Genomic DNA, 12,787 nt, shown 5'->3' on the forward strand with positions numbered 1-12,787 from the left:
AGTAGCCGCACGTGCATCAACAAAGTAGTGCCAAGCGTGCGCCTTTGTCATAAGTAAAGGGCCAGCTGGCTTGACCGTTAAAGGGTGCTGTAACCCCCAAAGTCCACTCCAAAGCAAAAAAAAAATATTTTCTGTGTTTGTGAATTGTGTGCGCAGTAGCCGCACGTGCATCAACAAAGTAGTGCCAAGCGTGCGCCTGTGTCATAAGTAAAGGGCCGGCTGGCTTGACCGTTAAAGGGTGCTGTAACCCCCAAAGTACACCCCAGTCCAAACCAAAAAATATATATTTTGTGTGTTTGTGAATTGTGTGCGCAGTAGCCGCACGTGCATCAACAAAGTAGTGCCAAGCGTGCGCCAGTGTCATAAGTAAAGGGCCGGCTGGCTTGACTGTTAAAGGGTGCTGTAACCCCCAAAGTACACTCCAAACCCCAAAAAAAATATTTTCTGTGTTTGTGAATTGTGTGCGCAGTAGCCGCACGTGCATCAACAAAGTAGTGCCAAGCGTGTGCCTGTGTCATAAGTAAAGGGCCAGCTGGCTTGACCGTTAAAGGGTGCTGTAACCCCCAAAGTACACTCCAAACCAAAAAAATATATATTTTCTGTGTTTGTGAATTGTGTGCGCAGTAGCCGCACGTGCATCAACAAAGGAGCAGCGCCAAGCGTGCGCCTGTGTCCCATAAGTAAAGAGCGGGCTGTCTCATTTCTTAAAGGCTGGTGTAACCCACAAAGTGCACTACTCTCCAGCAAAAATAAAAAAATATTTTCTGTGTTTAGCCGCACGTATATATCAAATCGATATAACATAAATGGAGGACCAAACTTTCTCCGATAAAAATAAAATAGAGAAAGATCTAGAACCACTTCCTCCTAGTGCTGAAGCTGCTGCCACTAGTCATGACATAGACGATAACATGCCATCAACGTCATCTGCCAAGGCCGATGCCCAATGTCATAATAGAGGGCACATACAATCCCAAATGACAAAGTTCAGGAAAATGACCTTGAAAAAAACATTGAAATCAGCTGAAGAGAAACGTAAACTTGCCAATATGCCATTTACGACACGGAGTGGCAAGGAACGGCTAAGGTCGATCCCTAGTATGTTCATGACTAGTGGTTCAGCTTCACATGACGATGGAAGCCCTCATCCCACTAAAAAAATCAAAAGAGTTAAGCTGGCAAAAGCACAGCGAAGAACTGTGCTTTCTAAGAAGATATCACAAATCCCCAAGGAGAGTCCAAGTGTGGTGGTGGTTGCGATGCCTGACATGCCCAGCACTGGACGGGAAGAGTTGGCTCTTTCCACCATTTGCACGCCCCCTGCAAGTGCTGAAAGGAGCACCCACAGTCCACTTGCTGATATGCAAATTGAAGATGTCACTGTCACAGAATGAGGATACTGGTGTAGCTGGCGCTGAGGAGGAAGTTGGCGAGGAGGATTCTGATGGTGATGTGGTTTGTTTAAATCAGGCTCCGGGGGAGACAGTTGTTGTCCGTGGGATGAAAAAGCCCATCACAGTCATGCCTGGGCAGAAGACCAAACATTCCACCTCTTTGGTCTGGCAATATTTCTATCCAAATCCGGACAACAACTGTCTTGCCATATGTACCTTATGTAAAGGTGGAATAAGTAGGGGTAGGGACGTTAACCACCTAGGAACATCCTCCCTTATACGGCACCTGCAGCGCGTTCATAATAAGTTACTGTCAAGTTCAGAAACTTTGGCTAAGACCGTAAGCAGTCCAGGGACACCTAAATCCCATTGTCCTGTTGTATCCAAGCGCCTGCAAACCACACCGTCAACTCCCTCCTCGTCATTTTCCTCCTTAGTCAGGATCGGAAGTAGTCCTGCAGGCCATGTCACTGGCATGACTGACTCTCCTATCCGGGATTCCTCCGGAGGATCCTGCATTGCTACGCCTCCTGCTGCCGCTGCTGCTGTTGCTGGGAGTCGTTCATCATCCCAGAGAGGAAGTAGGAACACCACTACTTTTACTAAACAATTGACCCTCCAACAGTCCTTAGCGAGGAGGATGAAGTACGACAGCAGTCATCCTGAAGCAAAACGTATAACTGAGGCCTTGACTGCTATGTTGGTGTTAGACGTGCGTCCGGTATCCGCCATTAGTGCAGTGGGATTTAGACAATTGATGGAGGTAGTGTGTCCCCGGTTCCAAATCCCGTCTAGATTCCACTTCACTAGGCAGGCGATACCGAGACTGTACAGAAACGTCAGAAAAAGTGTCCTCAGTGTCCTGAAAAATGCCGTTGTACCCAATGTCCACTTAACCACGGACATGTGGACAAGTGGAACAGGGCAGACTAAGGACTATATGACTGTGACAGCCCACTGGGTAGATGTATCACCTTACGCAGCAACAGCAGCAGCGTCACCAGTCGCAGCATCTCAGAAACGCCAGCTCGTTCCAAGGCAGGCTACGCTGTGTATCACCGGTTTCAGTAAGAGGCACACCGCCGACAACCTCTTAGAGAAACTGAGGGAAATCATCGCCCAGTGGCTTACCCCACTTAGACTCTCCTGGGGATTTGTGATATCTGACAACGCCACCAATATTGTGCGGGCATTACATCTGGGCAAATTCCAGCATGTCCCATGTTTTGCTCACACAATAAACTTGGTGGTGCAGAATTTTCTGAAAAGCGACAGGGGCGTGCAGGAGACGCTTTGGGTGGCCCGAAAAATTTCTGGCCACTTTCGCCATTCAGCGACTGCGTGCCGAAGACTGGAGCGCCAGCAAACACTCTTGAACCTGCCCCGCCATCACCTGAAGCAAAAGGTTGTGACGCGGTGGAACTCAACCCTCTATATGCTTCAGAGGATGGAGGAGCAGCAAAAGGCCATTCAAGCCTATACATCCACCTATGACATAGGCAAAGGAGGGGGTATGCACCTGACTCAAGCGCAGTGGAGAATGATTTCCGTGTTGTGCAAGGTTCTCCAGCCCTTCGAACTTGCCACACGTGAAGTCAGTTCAGACACTGCCAGCTTGAGTCAGGTCATTCCCGTCATCAGGCTTTTGCAGAAGCAGCTGGAGAAAGTGAAGGAGGAGCTAAGACGGAGCGATTCCGCTTGGCATGTGGGACTTGTGGATGAAGCCCTTCATTTGCTTTGCCAGGATTCCAGGGTGGTCAATCTGTTGAAATCAGACCACTACATTTTGGCCACCGTGCTCGATCCTAGGTTTAAAGCCTATGTGGTGTCTCTCTTTCCGGCCGACACAAGCCTGCAGAGGTGCAAAGACCTGCTGGTGAACACACTGTCAGCTGAAGCAGAACGTGACACGTCAACAGCTCCTTTTCATTTTCTCCCGCAACTGGGGCTGTCAGGAAAAAACTTAGGTATCCTAAGCAACCTGCTGGCGGTGATGCAGGGCAGGCAGGACCAAGTTTGGACATCTGGTCCGGACTGAAGGACCTGGCAACAATTTCTGACATGTCTACTGTCACTGCATATGATACTGTCACCATTGACAGAATGGTGGAGGATTACATCGGTGACAGAATCCAAGTAGGCATGTCAGACAGTCCATACCTGTACTGGCAGGAAAAAGAGGCAATTTGGAGGCCCCTGTACAAACTGGCTCTATTTTACCTGAGTTGCCCCCCCTCCAGTGTGTACTCCGAAAGAGTGTTTAGTGCAGCCGGGAACCTTGTCAGCGAAAGGCGTAGGAGGTTGCTTCCACAGAATGTGGAGAAGATGATGTTCATCAAAATGAATTATCAGCTCTTCCAGGGAGACCAGCCTCCAGAACGTACAGAGGGACCTGTGGTGGTGGATTCAAGTGGGGATGAGTTAATACTTTGTGAGGATGAGGATGTACACACTGAAGAGGGTGAGGAATCGGTGGATGAGGAGGATGAGGATGACATCTTGCCTCCGTAGAGCCAGTTTGTGCAGGGACAGATTAATTGCCAGCTTGTTTTGTGGGGGCCCAAACGAACCAATCATTTCAGCCACAGTCGTGTGGCAGACCCTGGCGCTGAAATGATTGGTTTGTTAAAGTGTGCATGTCCTGTTTATACAACATAAGGGTGGGTGGGAGGGCCCAAGGACAATTCCATCTTGCACCTCTTTTTTTTCTTTGCATTATGTACAGTTTGGGGCCTAGTTTTTCAAACTGCCATCCTGTCTGCCACTGCAGTATCACGCCTAGATGGGTCACGTGTTTGTGCCGCCCACTCGTGTCGCTTAGCATAGTCATCCAGCTACCTCGGTGCAACCTTTTGGACATAAAAACACTATTGTGAGGTGTTCAGAATAGACTGGAAATGAGTGGAAATTAAGGTTATTGAGGTTAATAATAGCATAGGAGCAGAAAAACCTACAAATTCTGTGATTTTAGCTGTTTTTATGCTTTTTTTCAAAAAAATACAGATCCAAAACACAAAACCCAGAACCCAAAACACGGAAGGGTGGTTTTGGCAAAACCAATCCAGATCCAAAACACGAAGAAAGATCCAGATCCAAAACCAAAACACAAAACACGAAAAGTGGCCGGTGCACACCCCTAATATATATATATATATATATATATATACACACACACACACACACACACACACACACACACACACACACACACACACACACGTCAGAGGTAAGCAACCTGTAGCACTCCTGCTGTGGAACTACAACTGCACATCCCATCAAGACCTGCCACAGTTTTGCTGGTAGGGCATGCTAAACCTGTGGCAGTTCATGCTGGGATATGTAGTTATAAAGCAGCTGGACCCCTGGTGTCCACGTATGCTTTCTGTACTTTGAAGCCTTTTAATTACAGATGTGCGCTGACCCCCATGTTTTGGTTTTCCAAAAAACACACATAAAGGTTTTGGTTTTGCCAGTACCACCCTCAAGTGTTTTGGTTCGGATTCCCTTTTGGATTTCTTTAAAAATTGATAAAAACAGCTAAAATGATGTAACTTGGACCTGTTTTCGTTCCTATATTATTAGCATCAATAATATTAATTTCCAGACCACCTAATATTCAGAAGTGTTAAGTTAGCATGCCACCACCTCTGTATGTACGTTTTATCAAATTATTATATTCCCAGATGCACAGCTCTAAAGTAATTACAAATGAAACAAAGAAAATGAAAGCTTATAGTTTTAAGTATAATGCAAATAATATTGTGCTCTATAGTATTGAATTCAGCAAAATATTATTTTTGTCACATATCCCAGAAGCCTAAAACAATATTGACTGAAATCCAGATTGTTCCTTGCCAAATTAGAATTGACACTGGGCTACTGCCAAATAATATTCCAGTAGAGCGCAAAAGTCTCACAAGTCAAAGGGTTACTGCAAAGCGGACTGTAATGCTTCAAAAATAATTTACAAAAACATTCACAGTAATACAGACGTGTATATATTTTTATATCATTCATTTTGTTTTAAATCTGTGTGCTTATAATAGCAGCTCATAAGACTTTCAGGAAGCTGTTTTCATTATAATTATTATTCTGATTATCTTTTATGGCACCAACCAGGTTTCACAGCTCCTAACAAACTACATAAACAAATAAGCAAAAACAAGAAAACAGTGCTTACAGTACAAGACAATGTAAACATGCAATAGTGGTCATAACAGCAGGGTGGCAGAAACCAAGGCTTAGGTGCCGTTGTAGGGAGTATGGAGCAGGGGCGTATCTTCCTATTGGCCAGGATGGCACTTGCCAGGGGTGCCGGCCAGTGGTGGGTGCCGGTGGGGCCCCCCACCAGCTGGTGCCCCTGGCAAGTGCCACCCATAGCTAAAACCCCATCCCGATGAGTCCAATTATTAATTTTTTAGATGGTGACAGCTGTGTCTCTATTTCAACACAAACGGCAAATGCTGCTGTGATCACAGCTACAGAGAGCTCAGAATGTCAGAGGGAGCTGGGGAGCTGCTGCGCATGCTCAGCCACAGGTGCTCCCTCTTCCTCCTCACAGTATGTGTTGCCGCGGTGTGCTATGTACAGTGTGTGTGCTATGTAAATGTACGTGCAGTACTAGGTATGTGTGTGCACTGTATGTGTGTACAATGTGTGTGTGGTGTGCCATATACAGTATGTGTGCTATGTATATGTAAGTGCAGTGCTAGGTACAGTATATCTATACTGTATCTGTTTACTAACTGACAATGGAGGGGGGGACACCTAGATACACCCCTGGTATGGAGTATATGATAGTACAAGCTGGAGTACCCGATGTTGCCCGGGATTTTAATAATGTGTGTTTACACATCATCCTCCAACCAACCTCTCCTTAGGCATGCCTCACGAAAAGTGTGACAAACTCCCCCATCAACAGTCCTAAGGTCTTCAAAGGAAGTAACGGTGTAAAGCAAACTTCGGAGATAGAAGCATTCAAAATTTGTCGGATGTACAGTGTAAACATGGCCAAGAGCTTCTGTTGTTCTGATACCAGGATGACCAGCTACAGTGACTCCCTGTTTTCTGCGCATAAAAACTTTGAGAAACATTCCATGTGTAATATTTTTGCAGCTCACAGTACAGCAGGGTCCTTGCAAAGTCATCATTTTGACACAGTTCGAAGACAGAAGTCAATGTTGTTGCATAATTTGGTATAGTCAGAGAGCTGAGAATGCTGGCAAAGCCTGCTAAAGCTCTCATTGATAATAAACATTAAGATCATGACAAAACATGACAAAACAAAATGCTTACTCCGAGGTCCTACCCATATGCCGTGAGGCCCCACAATGAGCGTCCAGCAAAAATTGTGTTTTTTAATTAATTAAAAATTAACAGTAATTAATTTCGATTTCAAATTTTTTCAGTTGCCTCCACTGTGTTTTAATAATTTTCACGATCTTCGCTTGCAAACTGTGGATTTGTATAGAAAGACAGAGGGACAAATTTTCACTTTTATATAGTAGAGAAGATAGGAAAGAAAAAATAGTAGATAAGCTAGATCCTTTTCTAATTCCAGACCTGACCTGTAGAGGGCGAATGCTATGCAAAAATTGTATTTTTTAATTAATAAAAAATTAACAGTAATAAATTTCGATTTCAAATTTTTGTAGTTGCCTCCGCCATGTTTTAGTATGCTCGTATGTAAAATGTCATGATCTTGGCTTGTAAACTGTGGATTTGTATAGAATGACAGAAGGACAAATTTTTGCTTTTATATAGTGGATAAGTAAGGGAAGGAAAATCACATGAAGGAAGAGGGCCCTGCTCGTGAGAGTTACATTAAAGGGGAGGAGCAGACAAGGGGTGACATAGATGGGATAGACATTGAGCATGGAGTTGTGGGTTAGGATGAAAGCAAGATGTCTTTGGTGAATAAGTGAGATCCCGTTTAAAGTTTTTTAGAGTGGAGGAGCGTTGGATAGGGAGAGGGAAAGAATTCCAGGGGTAGGGTACCACACGGGCAAAATGTTGGAGGTGGGAGTGGGAGAAAGTAATCAGTTGGCAGGAGAGGCGGCATTAATTTAAGGAGCGAAGGTGGGCTGGAGTGTGAAGGGAGATGAGCAGTGGCGTGTCTGGGGGGGGTCGAGCAGAGCTCGGGCCCTGTGCGCCATCGGACTGGTGGTGCACGCAGGGGGGTGGAGTGGGTGTTCCATGGACCACGGTCCAGGATACGGGTCCACACTACACAGTAATAAACACCGCCGTCGGCTAGTAAACTCGTACTACTCCATGGCAGTGTGTTTGTTTTGGCAGCCAATGAGAGTCAGACAGAGTCTCATTGGCTGCAGCGCAAACTGCCGGAGCCAGGCTGGAGCTCCATCTTCCGGCTCCCACAGTGGGTGATGGGAGAGACATCTCCTATAATGCTGAGCGGGCCAGCCCAGGAGGACGGAGGAGCGGATGGCGGCAGGTGCAGGAGCGGGGCTTCAGGTAAGTCGTTTTTTTTGTGTGTCTATGTCTGGCACTGCATACGGCGGACTACTACTGGGGGAACTATATAAGGGGAGCTGCATAGGGGGGACCACTACTGGGGGCACTGCATAGGGGGGGACCACTACTGGGGGCACTGCATAGGGGGGGACTACTACTGGGGGCACTGTATAAGGGGCACTACTAGGAGCACTGCATAGAGGGGCCACTACTAGCGGCACTGTACAAGGGGCATTACTGGGGACACTCTATAAGTGGTACTACTGGGGGCACTGTATAAGGGTGCATTGCTAGGGGCACTGTATGAGGGTGCACTACTGGGGGCACTGTATAAGGGGCACTACTACAAGGGGCACTGTTACTGGGGACATTGCATAAGGGGCACTTCTACAGTGGGCATTGCAAGAGGGGCACTACTACTTGGGACATTAAGGTGCATATTGAATGGAAAGGAATGTTCCCAGAGCAAATGAGAACGGTGGTGTGTCAAGTTGCCACGGCCCCATTTCTAGTGGCCACGCCCCTTGTGGCATGTGACTATGTCCGTTTTTTCGCAGCGCACACCTACTTGGGCGGGCTCCATTTTTTAACTTGCCCTGGGCTCCAAATACCCTAATTACGCGCCTGGAGATCAGGAGATGTAAATGGGATAGTATTTGGTGAATGCTTTGTAAGTGAGTGTGGGAAACTTGACTTGGCTTCTGAAAGGGAGCCAGTGTGAGGCTTGCAGGAAAGGGTAGACGGATGTAGTACGTTTGGAGAGGAAGATAGTCTGGCAGCAGCATTGAGAATTGGAATGGAGAGAGATGGGAGTCAGAGAGGCCAGATAGGAGTGACCAATGAGTGGATGAGTGCCTTAGTAGTATTCAAGGTGAGAAAAAGTCTTATCCTGGAAATATTTTTGAGATGGAAATGGCAGGACGGCGTGAGATACTGAATGTGGTGGTTTGAAAGAGAGAGAGGGACTGAGGGAGTGAAGGATTTGCAGGGGGAGAGGGTGGTCCACAGTGTCAAAAGTTTCTGAGAGGTCAAGGAGAATGAGCAGAGAAGTGGCCTTCACAGCAAGGAGGTCATTACTGACTTTCTTGAGGGCAGTTTCAGTGGAGTGGGGAGGATAGAAGCCAGACTGAAATAGGTCAAGCAGGGAGTGGGAGGAAAAAAGGTGGTTGTAGACAACCTGCTCAAGGAGTTTTGAGGCAAAAGGAAGAGAGATAGGTTGGTAGTTGGAGAGAGTGTTGGGATTAAGGGTGGGTTTTTAAGAATGGGGAGACAATGGCAGATGAGAGGTAGGGATTGAGGAGGTTGGCAAGATGGGAACAGGTACAAGGAGAGAGGTAGTGGAGAAGGCGGGAGGGGATAGGATCAAGAGGAGGTGGAAGGGGAGGACTCATCTCCCAATACTACTTTTTTTTTGTGTACCCCTTGATATGATCCTTACCCCTAGAGGTTATACTGAACTCAAAGAGGCCTTCAAGTTTTCCAAAAGAAGTTGCATGCTGTAGATAAAGAAGAGCAGTGAGCCTAGGACAGAGCTTTGTAGTACACTAACTGAAACACAAAACAAACAAAGGGGAGAAGGATCCAGAAAAACAAGCACTAAAGGAACAGTTCCATAAGTAGGATAAAACCATTGTCCTAAAGACCTAGGGATGATGTGGCATATGTATGGGAAATGGTCAACAATGTCAAATGCAGCAGCGATGTCCAGGAGATTTCAAAGTAAGTTTCTTTAGATTCAGCAGATGATTGACCACTTTAGTCAGTGCAGTCTTGATGGAGCTCGAGCCCAGGTAAGGGAGGAAGGGGGGTATGGAGACATGGTGTCTTGGGACTCCCTCTCTCAGGGCACCACTGGCCGGAGCACACTGCTCCAACAGCCAATGGCTACTAGGACCCAGTGGCTCTCAACAGAGGCGCAACATCAGACATGCACCTTCTGTGCATACGCAGCACCCCAACGTGCATCCTTTCCATCCCCGAAGCATCTTCCTCTCTGCTCCGCCCATCCTCCCTGCCACCACCAGATCAAGTATCTGTTTACCATAGAGGGTGGGCTGAAGGAGTGGGCTCCTTGTCTTAAGTCCCCGAGGCGTATTTTGACTGACAGGATCCTGTACACACCCAATCGCCATCTTGTGCAGCATCGTGATTTGAAGTAGAAGGATGCAATTCAGCCTGCACACTTGAAGTCTGGACTCTTGCTTTGTATATTGCTTGCTACTGTATTGATGCAACCCCACTACCCACCAATGGGAGCCACCCACCTATAAATGCATGACCAGCCACCGCCCACCTTTGAGGCGGGTGGTGGCTGGGTCATGCATTATACTCCCATGTCCACCAATATGTGCCACCCACCTACCCACCAATGGGAGCCACCCTCCTACCCACCCACTGCCCACCAATGTCATGGCCCACCTAATAAATACCTAGAAAATATGAAAACACCACAATTATATTAAAACACCATAAACATATATATTACAACAACAACATAAACAAATGTATTAAAATCCTGAAATTAAACATAGCACAGTTTTGAAAATGTATATTCGGTAATTATCACTACTGCTATACTAATAGCAATTTCTATAAAGAAAGTTCGGAATGTATTGTGAATCTGCAATGGTCCACTCCCCTCTCACAAATTGTTTATTTTAGACTTGATTGCATCCTAATTTAGTGTGTGTTGAGCTCTGGGGGAGGGGTCCCAATCAGTGAGCACACAGAGACATGTTTGTAACTTTAGTTATTAGTGCTCACTAAGGCTGCATAGACGTAGGCTGTGTTAGATGAAAAGTGTGAGATTATAAGTGTAATTACAATATGATAACTAAGTCGGAGTTACACCGGAGTTAAACTGGAGGAAAACAAACTGAAAACCGGAACACTTTCTGGACGACAACAAACAACTTATTTATGTGAATTACCAAAATCAACATCTTCTGCTTCATGATTATCCAGGAAACTCCATACTACACTCTCTGCTTGGACATAACACTTCGGACTGGAGCGGCTTGGTACATTGTAATTTTGCCCTCATACTACATAAATTCTTGTATGTATTGCCTTTTCCCAATGTGTCACATCTATCCACTTTAATCAATTATTTAATAACTAATTCCTGCAGCCACTACTCACACACCTCTCTTTATATATCACTTTCGCAGCTGCGCTCATACATTAGCAGCACTGTTCTTTTATCTCTATTTTTGAATATTTAACAACTTTAATCCACACTGTCTCTACATCACACAGCCTCCACTCCAGTTTTCATCTCACTTATTACCTCGTCCATAGCATGAAAACTCTTACTTCACACCCCCCCCTTAATCAGTGCCCACATAATCCTCTACTTTATCCATCCCCATCCTCCCTCTCTTGTCTCCTATGCTTCTTGTTCCCCCTTTTTTCTCTCATCAGTCTGCTTTCCAACCCTCTGCTTCTTTCCCCTGCCATTACTGTTCCTCCATTCTCAACCACCTCCCTCCATGGCCTTGCTAGCCCACCACTTTGCCCACCTGGTTCTGCCTCCAGGGCTACCAAAAGAAATTATGGGCCCAGGTACTGCAACATCCTGTGGGACCACAGCATGTTGGGCATGGCTGCACCCATTTGTGGGTGGGTCTAGCATGTGAGACGCACCCACTCACTGGAGCATGGCATAGTATCCAGCAGCTGGGATTAAAGTAGTCACTACTGTATTAGGATGGTGGGACAGTCCCATAATATATCCATTTTTTATCAGAATGTATGTAGATGCTAAAATGTAACACACAATAATTAAAGTGCTACAACTTTATTTTGTACATCTCTCATGTAAATAACACATAAACAAAATCTATTTTCTGTCATAGAGATAGGTATGAAGGACTTAATCTTGACATAACATCAGGTTATCTTAAACACACACATACCGCAGCACATATCCTAACCCACTGCTCCATGCTCCTTCCTCACTATCTACCCCATCTGTGTCGTCCCTGTCTGTCTGCCCTTCCCCTTTAGAATGTAAGCTCTAACGAGCAGGGCCCTCATCCCTCACGTGCTTCTCCTCCAGTAGTTATAGTATAATTTACTCGTAACTCCACACAATGACACCTAACACCTGGTTGCTCATGTCCTGCTGCTTGTTATGCAGCTATGTTTATAAACCATGTCCTTGTCCTACATTGTTTTGTATTACTATTAACTGTTTTTCTTGTGTGCTCATTTATGTACTGTGTAAGGCGCTGCGGAACCTTTGTGGGGCCATATAAATAAAGGATAATAATAATAATAATAATATTAAAATACCATAACAAACATATAAAAATCCTGTAAAAAAAAACAACATAACATGAATAAACACTTAAAAATTGTACCTAAAATTTACAAAATCAACATTAAAAGTCACAAAACTATTCACAATTATTGGTAAAACTTTATGGCCCATATTCAATTTGAGCCAAGCCGCGATACTTTTTTGCAGCCCGGACTTTGCCTACTTCGCCTGTTTTGCTAGCGGAAAAGTATTGCGCGCGTCCCCGCATATCAATTTGAAAGTACATGAAAACGGGACCCGGCGAAACTTGAACAGGCGGAAAGTACTGTCAGAATTGGGGAAATCAGCCTGACACCCCCTAAAAGATGCTAAAAGATGCTCTGACATGGGGGTTCACTAACCAGGTTCAATAGCTGCTAAATAGCGTTTTTCTATACGTAGTGCAGAATAGTGTTCAGGAGTATTTTTTCCTGAAAATAAGTTATTCCAGCAAATTTGGGGTACTTGAAAATGGGGGTCAGCATATTTAAAAGTTGCTAAAGTGAAGTTAAAAAAAACGTGAAAAATCCACATTCCGCAAGCACCTGCAATCCAAACAACACTTGGGGCATACTTGGGGACCCCCCCCAGAGTCAAGTTCATTAGTTTTTAACTT

The sequence above is a fragment of the Taudactylus pleione genome, unplaced genomic scaffold (assembly GCF_031769625.1).
Source record: "Taudactylus pleione unplaced genomic scaffold, aTauple2 ptg000016l, whole genome shotgun sequence".
NCBI lineage: Eukaryota > Metazoa > Chordata > Amphibia > Anura > Myobatrachidae > Taudactylus > Taudactylus pleione.